Here is a 19047-nt window from a genome sequence, read left to right as displayed (position 1 = left end):
GCTTCCAGACTTACAACAAATCTGGGTGATGGAACTGCTTGTCAGCTTCCTCATCCATTGTCTCAGAATCCAGCCACAGTGTACATTTAAAGCAGTACCATACCACTTTAAATAGTCATGGCTTCCTAGGAACTGTTGTTTGTTAGGGGTGCTGAGGGTTGTTTGGACACCCCTAGTCCCCTCAGAGAGTTATAATTCCCAGGATTCCCTGGGAAGAGGGATTGATTGTTAAACCACTGTGGCAAAAGATGTTGCGAGGTCTGTGGACTGAGCCTGCCATGATGTCAGTGAAGCAAGGCATGAGATTCTACAAGGACCTACTTCACTGAAAGACAATATGATTGCAACTTTCAAGTGATATTCACAGAAAAAAATCCTAAAGGGCCTTGTCCATGGAATATAGAGGAATAATTACAAATATAGAATTCTCTATCTGAGCTGTGGATTGGGGATTATCTGATCTCTTTAATGGGAAACTGTGGTGAGAGTCCTAAGCAAAGGTGATCAAAGCCATCTGTTTGTTGTTGACAGAAGAGTGCCTCCCAGCGAGGATTGATGAAGAGGTGTTGTTTTTAGGAGTTTATACAATCAAACTGCTGTGAAACATGCTATGAAATTTTTTGCCACTTTAAGTTCTTATGCACCTTATAGCACAGTAGTATTCATTGCTATTTATTTTACAATGTATGATCAAGCTTCAAGGAACTATGAGCACAGTTCTTTTAGCCCCTATGAAAATTTGTTAATTTTTGTACAATTTGGTATAGTACTGCCATGCAGTGGCTGTTAGATATATTATTGTTGTCATGAGATTACATTAGGATGATCATTATATTTGTTATTAATTGATATGTTTTAACTGAAGGACAGTTTGTTTTATGATGATTTTAAGTGTTATTTATTTAACTTGAGTTATTTATTGATTTACTTATATTTGATATTGTAATGATGTATTGATTTGCATTTCTGCTGTAAGCCACTTTAAGCATATTTATATGGCAGGAAGAAGCAAGAGATACAAACCCTTCTCCTTCTTGTTGCCCTCTCTCTTTGCTCTCTTCTTCAACCAACCGTGAAAGCAGACATGTCTCTCTGCTTGCTCCAGCTCCAGGCTCCAAATAAAAGTATTTTGCCTGTATAGTTTTTACTGCTGCCTTTGCTGTGAACCAATGCAAGACTATCAAGTAAGTAAATCATATTTTAAACTTACTTTACAAGTTGTTTTTTGTTTTTGTTTTTTTGTTAAGTGAGGTAAGAAGGGGAAAGCCAGCTTACTTCGTTAGCTGGACGTGCTCAAAAGGCAGGTTTTGCAGCCTAATTCCCAAAGCTTCTATTTTGCTGCCAAGGATGAGATTTTAAAACCCTCTTTAACTTACGCACATGGGAGACTGAAGAGATAAATTGTAGTTAATATACCCTCTCATACTCATCAAACCAACCCCACACAAGTCAAATTTAACTTCCAATAGTAGTCCAATAGCAACCATTCTGTGCGTCCAAAATTGATGCGCAGTCACACACTTGTTGCTGATGCAGAAGTTGCCCCAAAACAGGGCCGGGGCTGAACAGGGAAGGCTTATGTACACCCTCCCACCAGATGTCAAAGAGAACAACAACTACCAGACTTTTAAAAGACATCTGAAGGCAGCCCTGTTTAGGGACGCTTTAAATGTTTGATGCATTACGATATTTTAATATTTTGTTGGAAGCTGCCCAGAGTGGCTGGGGAAGCCCAGCCAGATGGGCGGTGTATAAATAATAAATTATTATTATTATTATTATTATTAAGCTTCGCTGAAACACACAGGGATCAGGAATGGAACCCCTGTGCAAAATGGTTGCCACCTGTATAAGAAAGAAGTCCTTAATTGCTAGCATGAAGAGGGATCTCAGAATCTCCTATTAATTTTTGAAAGCTGTTGTTTTTTTGCTCTGCATTTCAGCAGCTCTTAAGATATGATAATGAAATCATGCATAACAATTCCTAAAGTCAAGAAACAGAATTTCGTCTATGTTTTGATACAATTGGACACCATTTTGAATTAAGGTGGTGGACTGAAACTTAAAAACTGCACCGACTTTAACCACTGATTTTTTAAAAAATGCACTGATTTTTCCCACCTTAGAATTCTGAGTAACGCTGGGTTTGAGGCTGCTAGTATCCTGAATAAGGAGAATAAAATGTTATTTGGGAAATTATTTTAAAACATCGCTCCTGTGGATACTCTCAGAGCAATCACTTGCCAGCAAGAGCAAAAAGCTACCATCCTTTCTGCACACTGATGGAACATCCATCATATCCTATGTTTGCTCAGGCTACACCACTCTGAAAAGGACAGGGAGCCCTGGTCCAAGTGTCCTCTGCCCCCCTGCTGTGTTCCTGCTGCTACTTTCTCCACTGCAACACTGGTGACTTTGCTCCCACTCTGCTTAGCAGGTGGCAGTGGGAAGAGGTCTCTTATTTATTTTTTTAAAAATATTTATACCCAGGGTTGGGTGGCTGGGCATGCTCAACAATAAAGTGCTGCTCAGTATTGGAGAATGAAGATGGTGGGCAGGGCAGGACAGTGATACTTGAAAAATAATTAAAGTAGCAGGTCCTGCGTTCATTAAAAAATAAATAAATGCATAATTAATATGACATGAAATATTCTGATGAAGACTGAAGCAATTATGTTGATGTGAACTGCCGTAGATTAAAAAAAACACAAAGCAGGTAGGGTGATAGCAATGCCACAGAAGCAACTTGTCATCAGGGCACAAAACACCTCTTCTGCCTCTGCAGAAGTTTAATTGGAAGCTACAAAGCAGACTCTTGCTAATTCCCCCATATTAATTAGGAACCCTGCTGTGGATTTTCAGATTATGCACATTAGTGAATAAACAAACAAGCTTGAATCATCATTACAATCCAGGAAGTCATGCTACAGAGAGCATTTTGTGCTCATTTGGGTTAGTGTCAATTAGTGTTGTTTATGGGGGAAATGTGCTTATATATTGGTAAATAGGCATTAGGGATGATTTTTTTGTTTTGTTTAAGTAATGGGCTCTCTAATCTCAGAATTTCAGTTGATGTAGTTTTTTGTAGCATTTTTGCAAACAGGATTTTCTCCGTGTGAGTGTGTGTGTGTGTATCCCTAAGTAGACTGCACCCATTAGAATTGGAGGACTGTACATATATTCCATCACAGAATGAAGGGGCAAAATCCTCCATTCTGACAATCCCAGCTTTCATAATTATACAAAAGCAAGTTCTTAGCCACGAAGAAGAGATTAATGTCTGTGAGCAATGCTAAGGTGAAGTCTCCACATCTAGAGTGGGATTCAGTATTTTTAGTGAATGTAAGAACAAACAGCAAGCTATGTATAGTTAAGTAATTTTTGACTCTGAACAACTCGGAGATATCTTACTACCCTTTCCTATTACTGGATCTTTTATGGGGGGAAATTGAATGTCACTGATCCTGGTATACAGGTGCTCAGAAAATTTCTATTACTCAGTAGTTTTTGTAGAGTGACTTTAATCAATGTAATATCCACTGCGTTTCTGCCACCCACATGTGTGCTGATATTCTCAAAGAGTTGGTAGGAAGTGTTATTAAAGCTGGAATGATTAAGCATGTGGAAAAAATCAGTCTTGTAGAAGAAGGTTCTTAATTGCTTCTGCAAAGAGGCATGCTGCTTCACTACCAAAAAAGGCCCTCCAACTGCAGAGGGGGTGGACAAACAAAAAAAGGACTTCTGAATTTGGAGAAAAGCAGAGGTATCATTGGCAGAGGTCTGAGTCCTAGGCTATGTCCATGCAATACATTTTAGGCACATGGCTGGCCCCTCAAGCATCCTGAACTGTGTAGTTTGTTAAGTTTGCTGGAAATTAGAGTTCTTTGGGGAGTAAACTACAGTTACTAAGATTCTTTGTGGGACTGTGAGACATCACATGCTTAAAATGTATTATGAGGATGTGGCCTCGTCTTTGGTGCTGGGCTCTGGAACTATTACTCCTTCCCCCTTTTAAACTTGTTTTTAAAATATCGACATGAAATCAATTTCATATCAAGTGACAGAAAATGCAGTGACCGAAGGGCTTTGCATTGTCTTTGCTATGTGCCCTACATCAGATAAATAGTTTAAAATAAAATAAGGAAATCTGATCAGAAAAGGATTTAGGGGTAAAAAAAGCATTGTTCTGCAAATTGATAGACACACACAATTCAACATCAAGTTCAACTGCAGAAGCTGGAAATTAAAACTGGAAGCTGAATGTTGCATTTCAGGCCTAGTTTTTAATTATTTGGCAACATGGGGGGAAAAATGATGCAACACAGGCTGTGCTCTCTTCACCGCCAATGCATTTTCTTTAATGTGAACAGACCTGAATATTTATAGTTTTATTGATGGTAATTCCTTTGTAGTACAAACCTAGCCCAGAACTTCTTTGTTATGCTGTTTGTAGAAACCTAAAACTTGGATTGTCTCAGATGTTGTGATTCAAAATGCATGTCTAAATAAAAAGGATTTTTATTTAGAAGTAAATGACTGAAAGGAGCATATTAAGACGGGCTCTGTTTTTCAGTACAAGTGCCCTACAGCAGAATCTTTGCAGTGTAACCCCAATCCATGCACAGCGTGCTGCTGTTCAGGATTCCAGGTGGCCTCAGGCAAGAGCCTTTCCTGTTGTTCAGGCTTCTTCAGAAGAGAGGTTTTCCTGTGAATGACAGTGGGGTAAGGTACGTGTCTGGAGAATGATGGGAAGCAGGCCCGTGCAGAGCTTGTCTGAAGCCCAGGATGAGAGTCATGTTAGAATGAAGTTATAAACTCAAACAGTCCCTAGCAGGGTCCCCCTATTAGCTTAGCCTTCCGAGGCCTGGGACAAGTGTACCCAGCTGCCCCCCGCCCCTTTGCATGGGCTTGATGGGAAGAGTTCTTCCTCTTCTCCGTTCTTCTCTCCTGAAACATCCCGCTTTACCGCAAGTAGGTATGGGGGAGAATTTTCAATTCTGTATGCATTTAAAGGCAAACCTACTTAATTTACATTTTCTTTTTTGAATATTTTTTATTAAGAATTTCAACATAGCAATTTATCAAAACCACATCATCCTCATTCCCCCCCCCTGTTTTTCCCTCCCCAAGAAAAAAAAAGCCCAACCTTCCCACCCCACCCCAGACTTCCCTCAGCTCCTCTCTCTGGTTTTTCAGCACATGTTATTCTCTGCATATTATAAAATTGTAAAGATCCTTAATTGATCTATCTATATGTTACCAATAAAAAGTTTGTGTATGTTTATTCAAAACCTGCCAAGGAGTCCAGTTCATTTTGTTGTTTCTTTAAGTGCTTTGTAAAAGGTTCCCATTCTTCTTTAAAGTCACAGTTGTCCTTATCACGTAGTTTGCGTGTCAATTTTGCCAATTCCGCACAGTCCATCAGTTTCTCTTGCCACAGTTCTTTGGTCGGGATTTCTTCGTTCTTCCATCCTCGTGCTATTAAGACTCTTGCCGCCGCCGTCGTGTACAGGAAGATGTTTTTCAATTTCCTTGGCAGGTCTTTTCCAACAATCCCTAACAAAAACACTTCAGGCTTTTTTAGAAATGTTAATTGGAACATTTTCTTCAACTCATTGTATATCATTTCCCATAATTTTTTAATTTTACTACAATCCCACCACATATGGTAAAATACTTAATTTCCATTTTCTGAAACTCTTCCAATTGAAGCCATTCTTCTAAATTGTCACTTCTCTGAATTTTGCAAGGGTATAACTTGCATATGCTTGTGTAGGGTGGTCCAACTTTTCATACCAAGTGGGCTTCAAGAGTGCTTTGACATGGAACCACCCTGTGCTGGGATATAACTGCTTAAAAGTGCATAAGCTACTAAAAATGAAAGATTCGCCACTTCCAAAATGTAAGAAGGACAATTTTTTAAAATATCACAGGATTTGTTTTCCTAGCCCTAATTCCCATTCGCTTTCTGGATACCCTTATAAACTGTAAGAGGCATGAGGTCAATTCATTCATTCCCCTCTTCCTCCAGATATCTAGAGCACTCTTCAACAGTCATGCTTTATCCCAAAGTATCCTGATAACTATAGTTTATGGAGGGTGCTAAGAATTGTTGAGTGACTCCTCAGAGAGGAGAACATTTCGTTCCTCTCTCACCTGCTTGCAACCATAGCATTAACTGATAGACTCACACAAGCTGTCTAAAATCTAGTTATTTTAGACACCTTTTTTCCTCTCTGCGATAGAGGACTTAGAGCTGTTGCTTATAGAAAACAGCAGAAAAACCCAGGAATTTAGTATGCCTGTGATTGGGCAGTTATGTATCCTCTAGGTCTGGGCAATGTCCAGGGCCGACAGTATATTGTAGGTGGGGCTTGCCTGCCAATTTTGTTTTTTAATAATAACTTTATGCTAGGTACTGCAATACCTCTGCTGCTTGGTTTTTAATAGAATTTTGGCAGCTACCTCGTGTGTGTGTGTGTGTGTGTGTGTGTGTGTGTGTGGTTTCATATAAAACTTTCAGACTCTGCCATTTTGACAGTATTTCAGATGGAGCAACTAATGGAATGTTTAGGAGTATAATAAACAAAATTATGGGCAGGATACTTATTTTACAGTAGATTTTCTCCCATACCACGAGAGAGAAGAAATTCCAAAATTCCAGTTCTTTCTCCTACTCATGAAATAGCTTTTGGTAATCAATCAATCAATCAATCAATCATTTACTCTATCTTCCAATTTATTTGTAACTCATATTCCCAAATATCTAATTCTTTGTTCATTTCTCCATGGTGTTTTGGTTATTCCTTGAACATCTTTTAAATTTTCATTCGAAACATTATAACATAGCCACTGTGCTATCTTATAATTTATTTTATAGCCTGATATTTCACTGTAACTAGATAATAACCTTATGACTTATTTATAAGATTTCTGGGAGTGAGACACAGGGATTATATTAGTATCCAAAGAGCCATATTGGATCCTATGAATGTGTATGTTTTCTGTTATTGTGATAGCCCAAGGTTAAATGATCAGAAGGTCTGCGGTTCAAATCCCCGCAACAGGGTGAGCTCCCGTTGTTCGGTCCCTGCTCCTGCCCACCTAGCAGTTTGAAAGCACGTCAAAGTGCATGTAGATAAATAGGTACCACTCCAGCGGGAAGGTAAACGGCGTTTCTGTGTGCTACTCTGGTTCGCCAGAAGCGGCTTAGTCATGCTGGCCACATGACCCGGAAGCTGTACGTGGACAAACGCCGGCTCCCTTGGCCTATAGAGCGAGATGAGTGCGCAACCCAAGAGTCGTCCGTGACTGGACCTGACAGTCAGGGGTACCTTTAACTTTATGGATAAATGACAGTAGCAAAGAGCAGAGGGTATAAAGGGCATCCCTGTCTAGTTCCTCTAGATAAATTTCTTTACAAACTTATATACAACTACATTCTGAGGGGCTCCCATTAATATGTAGAAACATTTACCTTATTTTTGGGTTGTCCTCTTAAAAACTGATACGTATTCAATCACCTGTTAATTATCAAAGATACTGTAATGATACTAAGGACATCACATTTGTCTGCAATCTATTTGTTTCTTATTTATAGGACACCATTTTATATTACTGGGATGTAATTACAGTGCAACCAGTCAGGAGTATGGGAAGTACCTGTGAAAAATGTCAGTATTTTCAACATCTCAGTCCTATACACATTTACCTGAAAATAAGTTCCACTGAACTCCATAAGTAAACAACTAAGGATGCAGAAGAAATTTGATTCAGTTCACATTCAAAGGTGAATTTATCAAATTCACACTTTCTGAAATATTTGAACCAAAGCACAGCTATCCTTCAAAATTCACATATCCAAATTTCACGATACAGTTCTCATACAGTGTTTAGAATTATGCACATATCAGGAGGAAGTGTGTGTAAAAATAAATATATTAGTCAAAATAATATACAAAAATACATTATATTGGAGAAATTCCCTGCACAAATCTGTACATTGGTTAAAATTGCATGCAAAATGTCTTTATGAGGGGAAGAGCTCATTAAAATGCAATGAATTTTCATAAGGATTTTTTAATAAATACATAAATCACAAATTGCTGCAGAAATGTGGAGAATTAGATTTAAGACTGTAGAAACTGAGGTAAGCAAAATCAGCCGATCCTTCCGTCACTAACTGTGACAGCACTAAACCTGTTGTTAATGCTACTTGCTTGTAAATAAGGTATTGTTCAATCTTTCATTGCAATTAGAATTATTTCATTTTTAAGGCAAATATTTGAAACTGAGAAGTACTTCAAATTATGGCTTGGATTTCACCCCTATATTGAAATATTTTTGATGGCAACGAATTCCAGAAGAGCATCCATGTTATTCTGCTGCAACACAAATGGACAACAGGTCTGTGCCACAGGACTTGTTATTGTTTCTGCAATACTTTTGGTGCCTTGTGCATTAAAGGCATTGACAGTAGCCTGGCTTTTTGTGTTTTTTAAAACTGTTGATTCCCGGATTTCACCTCCACTAGACTATCATCTATGAAGAAACACTTATACCACCATTATCTCCAACTGTATTGAATTTGTAGCTCCACTCTAATGCAGTTATGGCCCTGCTAATGCAACCTTGCAAGAACAGATGTTTGGACCAGGATAGCTTCAAGGGTTTTTCATAATGTTCTTTTAGACAGGCTCCTGCCATTGATGAAGTCTGAAAAATGTTAGTTGTCAGAGACTGTGCTAGCAAAGCAGGATATATTACATATATTTGTAACCTTCAGAGGGTGTGCGTGGTTGCTGAGGGTGCAAAACCGAGGGAATCTGCGGGGTCACATAGGGTCCCCATCCACACTCAAAATCCTTCACCCTTTTTCAAAAATAATAATAACCCAGCTATAATTTCCAGTTCCCAGGACTCCAGTAGGCTGTTTGTGTGCTTTAAATGTGTAGTGTGTGTAGCCATGGTGGTACATGTAAGCGTTCTAGCAGTGGAGGGGAGTGGCCACATGGTAGGCCCAATGTTGCAGGGAAGGAAAGTGATCTGACTGAAAGCCAGCTGTTCGGATTTGGGCAGAAAAAAGAGAAAGAGAGAGAGAGAGAGAGAGAGAGAGAGAGAGAGAGAGAAAGCAGCAAACTCCCATTTCAAGCTCAGCAGTGAAGAGCTAGTAATTTGAGTCAATGGTGCTGTCAGGACAGCACTCTGGAGCAGAAGTCAAGGGACTCATACAGCAGAATCAACAGCAATTGCAACAGGGCCTACTGAACCCCCATTCTGATGGAAGTGAAGTAAAACACAGGGACAGCTGTAAAGTCTGGGCCTACAAATTACTCAACAGCACCACAGAGTAGGGCACAATAGAAAGGGGATGACAGTGTTGCTCTTCTTTACTTAAGGAAGCTTCATTAGCAATTTAGAATCTTTGTTTCAGTGCCTCAAAAGTGTTACGTTTTGTTCCGAACTCTTGTGGTGGCGATCCGTAGCCCTCCATTTCCCCCCCTCCCTGGCAGCACCAACCCCTATTAACTCTTCACATTTAATGTGGGGTGCAGATTTAATTCTCTGCTCTCTCGGGCACCTAAACAAATTGAGGCAATAGAGAGAGGGAGGGTCTCTTGAACTCTGCTGCTATTGGCGTTTACTGGGAGAGTGGAATGGATGGGAATTCTGACCAGAATCCCCTTTTGTCCTGGGTTGGGGCAACAAGAGCAGAAAAGCAAGGGGGAAGAAGGGCTATCCAGTACTTCACATTCTCCCATACAGTGGTACCTCGGGTTAAGGGTCTGTTCTTAACCTGAAACTGTTCTTAACCTGAAACACCATTCCGGAGGTCTGTTCTTAACCTGAAACTGTTCTTAACCTGAAACACCACTTTAGCTAATGGGGCCTCCTGCTGCTGCTGCACCGCCAAAGCACGATTTCTGTTCTCATCCTGAAGCAAAGTTCTTAACCTGAAGCACTATTTCTGGGTTAGCGGAGTCTGTAACCTGAAGCGTATGTAACCCGCGGCACCACTGTACTTGTTTTAATTCCAAACTTGCTGGCCACATTGAGGAGCTGCTACTGAGCTAGTCCAAGCTAGTACTGCACCAAAAAAAACCTCTGAGGGCGGGATTCACTTCAGTAGGTGCCCTGTGCAAGGACTCCCTGTTGCACAGCAGGACTTCCTCACCTCCTTTCCCATCCCCTGGCCCCCCAAATTGGTTTGAGGGGGTTCAGGAGAACCTCCAGAACAGCACATGGGGGCAGGAGAGAAGGAATTATTCAATCTGGCAAGCTGAAAAGGTCTTACTGATGGAACGTTTAACATAGCACGGTGTTGAATTTCCTCCTTTATTTTAAAATATTTTCTTATTTGAGAAGAGTACCGTACCCTTAATTCTTGCACTTGTACAAAAGTGGTCTCTTCATGCCCTGTAGGTTGTGGGGGAACTCCAACTCTGAGCCAACCACTGAATGGGAAGATGGATTTAGCGGAGGGAGAAATCTCTCCTTCAGCAATTGCTTATAGGCCCCCCACATATTTTTAAAGAAGCAGTTGACAATTTAAACCATTATGTAACTGCTTAGATTAAAAAGAAGGTAGAAAATTGCTTCCAAAGCACGCATGGCTCTTTAAGTGGGGTGAGGGGAAGGGTGAGCAACAAATTGAATCCATTATAGCATTACGCTCCACATTCAGCATTGTTATCGGAAGTCATTATGCTATTTGGATAACTGGTTTGAATTGGATCATTTGGGTTTAAGGTGTACCTTGGTTCCCAGTTCATCCGGCATAATCTGGTTGTAATTTCAATTTGTGGCTGCGAAAGAAGGACTCAACGTTTCTTTCCAAGTTGTTCAGGGTGGTATAAAAAAACGGACGCATTTGGATTTTGCCTGCAAACAGTGGCGTAGCGTGGGTTGTCAGCACCCGGGGCAAGGCAAGTAATTTGCGCCCCCTAACCCGTGGATTTGCGCCCCCTAACCCTAACCCCCAGATGTTGCGCCCGGTGCGGCCGGCCCCCCCTGCACCCCCCACGCTACGCCACTGCCTGCAAAGGAAGCTTATGGGCTCATCTAGACTTCCTTTCGTGGTGTGTTTCTAGGCACAGGTCCACGTTTTCAAGCTCTGTGTCTAAGAGTTTTCTTTCTTGTTTTTTGTCATGACACTTTCCCCAGGAAAGCCTGTGTTTTACCATTGAATTGGAGCCAAGCGCAGTCGGGTTTTCCAAGGATTGCCATTTGCTCTGATTCAGTGGTAAAATGTGGGTTTTTCCAGGGAAAGCACTAGGACGAGAAACAAAAACTGCTCAGACATGGAGCTTTAAAGCACAGGCCTGTGCCTGGAAAGCATGTCGCAAAAGGAAGTCTGCATGAGCCCTTAGAGTACGCTTCTGATTCTTCCTTTTTACAGCCACCCTGCCTTGAACTTTCCCATGTCTGACATCATGTGGGTATGGCTTGCTAAAAATGGATTTGCAGGCCTGATTAGGCCAGAGGTTCCGCACCACTACACTAAATTGTGGTTTAGCATTATGTTCAAACAAATACATGATGTGGTTTCATCCGTGAATCACATGGGTTGGGTGGATTATCTTGTTACTTCCACTGCCAATATTGCCAGAGCAGACCGAACCCTGTGGAAGTTGCTCTTGTCACAATGCAGTGGGAAAATTAGGGCATAAATCTCCCTTTCCCTCAAGGAACTGTGCAGACACATCGAGTTCTTTATTAAGGTGCCTCCACATAGTGAGTCATGGGCACTCGGATTCATGGCAGGTATCAAGAAGTGGCGTATGCTGGCCATATAGAGCCATTCACTTTATAATTTGAGATGAATCATAACATCAAGGCACACTGACTCTCGCAACAAGTACGTAAGACATTCACCAGTAATTTTGTTCTGTCCCTTCCTCCTCTCTCTTACAGAGCCCATCTGTCTTTCATACTTGAAAGATGAACCAGGCTCTTCACCACTGGGGTTGCTATCAAGAACGAATGTCTAGCAAAACTGAGCCATCAGCCTTTCTGCCTCCAAGTGGTAGTGCATGTACTTTGCATGCAAAAAGTCCTAAGTTCAATCCCCATCATGTCCAGGTATGTTCCAGTCTGAAGAGTCTTGTTAGTCAACATGCACAGTACTGAGCTAGATGGACCAGTGATGTGACTCAGCATAAAGCATCTTCCTAAGTATCACTCATTACAAAGACATTTTGATGCCTTCTGAATAGCGGAGTATTTGATCTGGGCTGGTCTTTCGCAATAGTGTCTTCCTATGGAAATTAAAAGCAGGTTAATGAGTCAGGCAGATCAAGGTTTCCCAAGGAGCTGCTTTCAGCAGTTGATGCAGAGGAGGAGGCTGGGTAAGTGTTGATACTAAGCCTTCTTACATTTTGAGGCGTATATGAGTGGGTTACAAAACAAATTACTAATCTAGGCTGAGACTTCACAGGGCTGGTTGTTCAAGAAATGCTGCCGTCTTCTTGGTATGTGGGCTGGAAATGTCCCCTGACTGAAACCCTGGAGAGCAGCTGCTGCCAATCAGTGTCAGCAACAATGAGATAGATCTGACTCAGTATAAGGCAATTTTCTATGTTCTTAATAAACTTTTGGAGCTATAATAGTAATAATAGCAGAGGTGATGGTGATGGATGAATATTATGTGAGGGTTCTCTGCTCGCCTTCTATTTAGATGAGGTAGTCCAGGTTCACCCAGTTTGAAGTTTGATACTCCAACTACTTGCAACATGCTTCGTATCTCATCCTAACACTATTTTAATGAAGGGAACCTACATGAAGTATCATTTTCTAATAATTGCTCTCTTCCTCCCTCTGAAGTCTCCTTCTCTCTGTTATATTCATGCACACATTTTATGTGAGCTCTACTTAACCATGTAAATATGAAATGCCAGATAGAGTATATTACGTATTGCTTAAGCAGGCCTGGGATGAAATCTCTCGTTATTTGTGCCCCTTTATGCTGTTCATGTATGCATCTTTTTACCTTTTGTGGGTGGTGTTTTCCATTCCTTTTCCCTTTTTTGTGATACATGCACATACCATCCAACTGATCAAAATAGGGATGCTTCTTTTTTGCCCCTGAGTTCTCGCAGGAGCTACATAACTCAAGTGAGAGCGTTGGACCAAAAAGAGGGCATTCTGGGATAGAATCAGAAATCACGATGGCTTCTGTAATTCTAGGGTTTCTCACTTAAAAGTGGACGTTTGAGGGATATTCATATGGCCACCCTGTGCATGTATGCAACTTTACACTGGAGTAAATAAAAGTTTAAATATGAACATTTAGTACCGAATCAAGCTTGCCAGCCTACTGATTTTAGCTGGCTAGGCATATACCTTACTGTATATGTATGTGACCTAACAATGGTATAACAGTTTTGCTTACAATTTATTGAACAAAAGCATACCTGAAAATGTTATGAATAGTTCCATGAAACGTCACAAGCTAGTAGACCTGTTCTGACAATGCATACTCTTTAAGCAAACTGCATGATTTTAAAAACTACTTACTTCCAAGTATGAATGCTCAGCACTATAGCCCTAAGGGATACTGCCTACAAAACAAACAAACAAACAAACAAACAAAAAACGAAGGGAGGAAGACAAACTGTGATCTCTATGGAAGGTAAATTTTCTTAAAAAATAGACTATTAAGGGTATAATCCTATATTTTGGGAGTAAGCCACATTGAATTCTGAGTAAACATGCATAATATTGTGCCTTAAGATATTTATGTTCTTTAGAAAATTAAAGCCTCCTTTTCTCCCAGTTGTAAACCTGTGTCTCAACTGTATCAGTTCTATGGGACATTCCCCCCCGCCCCCCACAAAAACAATCCTTTAAATAGAAAACCTGCTGGGCTAAAACCTTTCTCTTTTTGTGTGTATATATGTGTGTGTTCAGGGATTTAAAAATATATACCATTTGTGTGTTTGAAGGAACATTATGCTATGCAAGTTCCCTGCTGTAGTCTGCAACACACTAATAGGGATGCCCAACACTGCAGTCCAATACATTTCTATGCAGAAATAAGTTCATGGAGTTCATGGGACTTATCCAGGTAAGTGGGTACAGAATTGCAGCCTTAATCAGCCAGTGCATATTACTGTAGTTTCACACAAACATTAATTCTCTTTTTCCTGTGCCTTATTTAAAAAACTGAAGTTGTTTCCATTATCATCTAAATATAATGGGTTTCCTTACTAACTGAAGGCAAGTAGAAATTCAAACTTGCTTTAGAGTCCACAAGATGGCAGGCTACTGCAGCATAAACCTTTGAGCTTAACGGGCAGGGGGAGAGAAGCTTTTTAGTTTGAAATTCAGAGGCAAGATAAATGCTACTTCAGATTTTTAAAAAATTCTTAAGTGACTTTTGTATTGGAAGGAAGCCTTCTATCATTCGACCAAGGTATTCTTTTTAAAAAGAATGTAAAGCTCCAGCTGAGAGATAAAATACATTTTGCTTTTTGTCCTGAGCACTGTATCTAATACCTGCTGTTAGTATGAGCTATGCCATTACAGAAATGTCACCACTTCCTTAAAGAACTTTGGGGGGGGGGGGAATGGGAGCAAGGAATGGCCAAAGGAACAGCACACATGCCAGAAGAGAAGGTTAAAATACACACCATCAACTAAGTCCTTTTTGTAGCCTATGTAGTTGAACATAAGACTACAGGATCCTTGTTGGATCAGAACAAAGGTCCAATTAGTCCAGAATTCTGTTTCCGTTGTGGCCAAGTGGGAAAGGCTATGGGAAGCCCACAAACAGGGCATGAATGCAAAAGCCCTCTCCTGTTTGCATTTCCCTGCAATTGGTATTCAGAGGCCCACTGCCTCAGAGACATTATATAACTATTGCAGTCACTGATTTCTTTATCCTCCATGAATTTATCTAAGCTCTTCTAAAAGCCATTTAAGTTGGTGGCCCTCACTGCATCTTGTGGCAGTGAATTCCATGGTTTAACTGTGCACTAAATCTGGATGACATTCAGAATATAAGAAGAGCCTGCTGGATCAGGCCAGTGGCCCATCTTAGTCCAGCATCCTGTTCTCACAGTGGCCAACCAGACATCTATGGGAATCCAGGAAGCAGGACCTGAATTCAACAGCACTCTCCTGAGGCTTCCAGCCACTGGTATTCAGAAGCATATCTTCGAGAATGGAGATAGAACAAAGCCATGAATTTGTCTGTCCTGAATCTTTCCATAAAAGGTTCAGAGAATGTACTGAATCTGGCAGGAGGCTGACTTTCACAGTAAGGTCTTCACATGTGGCCTCTTGACATGTAAGCAGATCACTGGAAAGAGTGTCTGGAGATGTAAGATACAACTGGGTGGTGTTTTTCTCTAACATTCAAATGATCTCATTCAGTGCAAATGAGCCCAATAAAGCTCAACTGCAGGTATTTTGTCTCTTGGCATGGCATGAGACGCACATCTACAGCAGTCATGTATCTTACTGCAAGTTTCACTTCAGATCTTACAAATAGGCACTGCTGGTCTGTGTATGAGAAACTGTACATCTAGCTGGCATTGCTTCTGTAATGTCTGCAAATTATCTTTGGCACACACCCCTTTTCACCATGTCGGGTCATTTGCAAGTCTCTGTGAACTTTGCCCTCTAAAACTAACCGCTATGTTATGGTTTGAAAGATCTTTATTATTATTCTTTTTGCCAAGAATTGATAAAGAGTCAAGAACCACTGATCTTGGCAGGGACTGACAATTCCCACTTGGCTCCTTTGAAACATATATTTGCTCCTGAAATATGTAAGGAAGCCAGAGGTTTTTAATGAGCCTGGAGGTTAGCATCCCAGGACAACCCAACTGGGTCAATAGGCCTTCAAGGCAGTTCATGGTCTGTGTGTATGCAAGGACAGAGAAACCATGTGCCACACCACCACTAAGTGTGCATTGTGATGGTGGGGGAGAGACATGTACATAGATCCTTCCAGTTCAAGAAAGGCATGAAACAATCACAGGAATTGTCCATAATATACATACAAACTTGCCCTGGTTGTTGTTGGCATCTGTCTGTCTTGGGAGACAATGGAGGAGTACGCCTTTGGTGATGTAGTCATATTACATCATGTTTAGGGAGGAGGGTGCACACACACACATAAATGTGCCGCTTGTTGTATTTGCACATGGACAAACAATAGAAGACTTATACCTGCTGCTCATGTAAAACCTTGCATTCATAACAAAGCTCCGGGAAATTAAGATACTTCCAACCCAGAATCTCCCATCAAGGTGCTAATCTTTTACTTCATCCCTACTTCATAACTGCATTTCAATTTTGAATGTAATGAGTCACTTCAAGTGTAAATTCATTTCAGTGTCTTACCAGGGGGGGGGGGAAACATGGCTTAGCCTTGAGCCAAGGGGCTAATTCTCAGAAATTGTTTTCAATGTCCAGGGCTTAGCTTCAAAACATATGAGGGAAAAATACAGAGTCATGTTCATATTGTTTTTCCTCACTATTGAATGAACCGGAAAACCTTCCTTCTTGTGAGTACATGACAGACTGTGTAATGACCAAGCAAACCTGAGTTCTGTCACCTGTCAGTTTTACTAATTATGCATTAAGATACCATAAAGAGAGTTAAAAGCATATATTGTAGCAGGTGAAGTAACCATGCCAGCTAGTCTATCTAACTAAGCTGGTGAGATTTCGCTGTTTCTGATCCCCCAAATATAGTATCAGGTTTTGCATGGTGCCTGAAACAAAACCCAATGAAGCCTTTTGAAAGGGCATGGGGGTGAGCAGGCCCGAACAGAGGCAGCGGGTAGGGGAGCCAATTGGCATGGGCCTATGATTTTCAGGAGGCCTACTCTGAGTCCCTCTGGTAGGATATTGTAAAGAGAGTCAAGGGGGATCCTTTAACACAACATATTAATATTTTAAAGAAGATACATAAAACATTAATACAAGATAAAATATAGATAAGTAAAAGCAGAAATGGGGCCTTTATTTCCCATCTGGCCTAGGCCTGTTACCAGCTTTGCATGGCCCTGAGGGTGAGGGCACAAATGTTCTCTACCCAATAAGCTCTTTCCAGCCGTGGGTGCAGAAAAGGTACCAAAAGGGTGCCAATGAAGCATCAGAATAAAAATCCTGAAATGTCCTTCACAGAAAGCAATCAACATTAGACCACTCTTTTTGAAGCCATTTCTTGGATAAATAACACTGATGGCCTCTGTTAATGCTTTTGGCCTCTGCTATTTTGAGCTGCGGAAGACAAAATGCATGAACACATGGTGTGCCAGTGAGGGAGGCCCTGATGCTGAACTACTTAGTGGCACAACTATAGCAGCACAACCTGCAAAACTTGATCATGTTGGCAGCAGCACACAGGAGGTTTCATCCTGATATCCATAGTTTTTTACACAAATAGAAACTTCTTTTGGGGGGGAGGATTAGATGCAAAGAATCAGTCTGGAAAGAAAATTGGCTGTCCTTTATTTTTATGCATATAGATTTGGGTGAAAACAGTTGTTTATGAAATCAGGATTTGGAGACCCTGAGTCTCATCCAGCTCTAGTTGCACACAACTGAGTGGAACAATTAGTGGCTCTGGACAAGCTGCACACATATTGATTTTAATGCTTAGTAGTACCTCTTAGCATATTGTCAGGTACATTGATCTTAATAGATGTGTGTACATCACTAAATGTCTCATCATTTCCTCATTAAGTAGCCAAATGTGTATGAACCTTCTGCTGAAAAGTGATCTGCCTGAGAGTTCGCCCAAAGGGCTGTTGGTGGAGTTTTATTTGTGCTGGTAGTGTTGTATATGCAGCCCACCACTAAACGCTGCAGTCACCAAACATATATGTGTTTCCTAAGGAGGAAAAGCAAGTGGAAATCCCTCCCCTGCAAGCCAGTGGGCACAGTATCTAACAACAGCCATGTTATTTTAGCACCTGAGGCAGAAAATCCCACAGGTACCTTTGTTGACTGACAGGCCTACTTGTCATTATTTGCAGGACTCAAGCATTAAGGAAAGAAGACTGTGCCTTCTTCAAAAGGTAATCTGAACATCCATTTCAAATCATTATTAACCATTTCAGTTTGGCTTTTTATTTGCTTTCCCATGCATTCGAAAAGTGCTGAAGTTTTCTTGTAATTCGTTATACAGAGAATGGGTTTGCTGCTGTAAAACAAAAGCACTCAGATTGTTAAATTTGTCATCATCTTTCTTGCAACTGCGAGCTGGAACCATGGGTGGGAGTTTTGCTGTCAAGGCAGGCTGAACCCACCCACTCTTTCTGCAGATATTTGGATGATATTTTAACCTTTAAAGCTAAGTTGCTAAGTGACATTGTTTGAAAAGAGGTAGCCTTTCTGTTTCTGGTTTGTTTGTTTTTAACTAGGACACTAAAAAGAGGTTCACATTTCTCAGGTGTGCAGCTTCTCATGCCACAACTCTGCCTGAGTGAGGAAAGACTTCACCTGATGAATGAATGCCTGACTTTTGCGAGCTCTAAAAGAGGCTGAAGCTGTTCCTCTCCTTTTGGGAACACACCTTTAATTAAAGAACACGTATAATTGCTGGAATATAACCCTAATGCATTCTGAGCTTGCATTTACCTTATGGTGTTGGAAAAGAGGCTAGAGCTAATGAAAAACTAAAGCTAATGAAAAACAGGTGCATATGAATTTATCGCAAATCAAGGGGCCTTATGCACTCAATTAACAGCTCTAGTGGAGGGATAGGGAAGCATTTTCCAGCCACTATTTTTGTTGATTTCTGGGCAATATGGCGGGGGTGGGGGGCAGGCACATGCCACTGGTGAGTAGGGCGAGAGAGAGAGAAAGTGGATAGAGCAAGTAATGTGAATTTTAGCTTGGCAAAGTACACTAATTTCTACACGCACTCACATACCCTCCTCTGTAAAGCATTATCAGAATTATGGGCGACATGCCAGCCAGGCACAAACACCCAAAAAGGATGCATGAAAATGAATGTAGCCTGGCGCGAGTTCTGAAGGTAAGATGGAGAGGATCAGAGGGCCAACTTGGCACCCAGATCTGAGGTTC

The 19047-nt window shown here is 40.9% G+C and overlaps 2 long non-coding RNA genes across 3 annotated transcripts in view; one reads left to right on the top strand and one right to left on the bottom strand.

The window, feature by feature from the left end:
* Nucleotides 1-1078: 1078 nt before the first annotated feature.
* Nucleotides 1079-19047, top strand: part of LOC310710109 — a 57471-nt gene continuing 39502 nt past the window's right edge. Inside the window, exons 1-4 of one of the 2 annotated variants that reach the window (XR_014527807.1) lie at nucleotides 1079-1184; nucleotides 8277-8406; nucleotides 11914-12081; nucleotides 17994-18035. This is a non-coding gene — a long non-coding RNA (uncharacterized lncRNA). The remainder of the gene's footprint in view (nucleotides 1185-8276; nucleotides 8407-11913; nucleotides 12082-17993; nucleotides 18036-19047) is intronic. The other variant, XR_014527806.1, reaches the window with a different exon arrangement.
* On the bottom strand, nucleotides 8421-11999 carry LOC310710112. The gene is made up of 3 exons (XR_014527810.1): nucleotides 11875-11999; nucleotides 10756-10881; nucleotides 8421-8715 (listed from the first exon to the last, which is right to left on the bottom strand). It is a non-coding gene; the product is annotated as an uncharacterized lncRNA (long non-coding RNA).

The sequence above is a fragment of the Podarcis liolepis genome (genome assembly GCF_965112155.1).
Source record: "Podarcis liolepis genome assembly, chromosome: 6".
Lineage (NCBI taxonomy): Eukaryota > Metazoa > Chordata > Lepidosauria > Squamata > Lacertidae > Podarcis > Podarcis liolepis.
The sequence above is the reverse complement of the archived record's forward strand: the minus strand, read 5'-3'. Positions and strand labels throughout refer to the sequence as shown.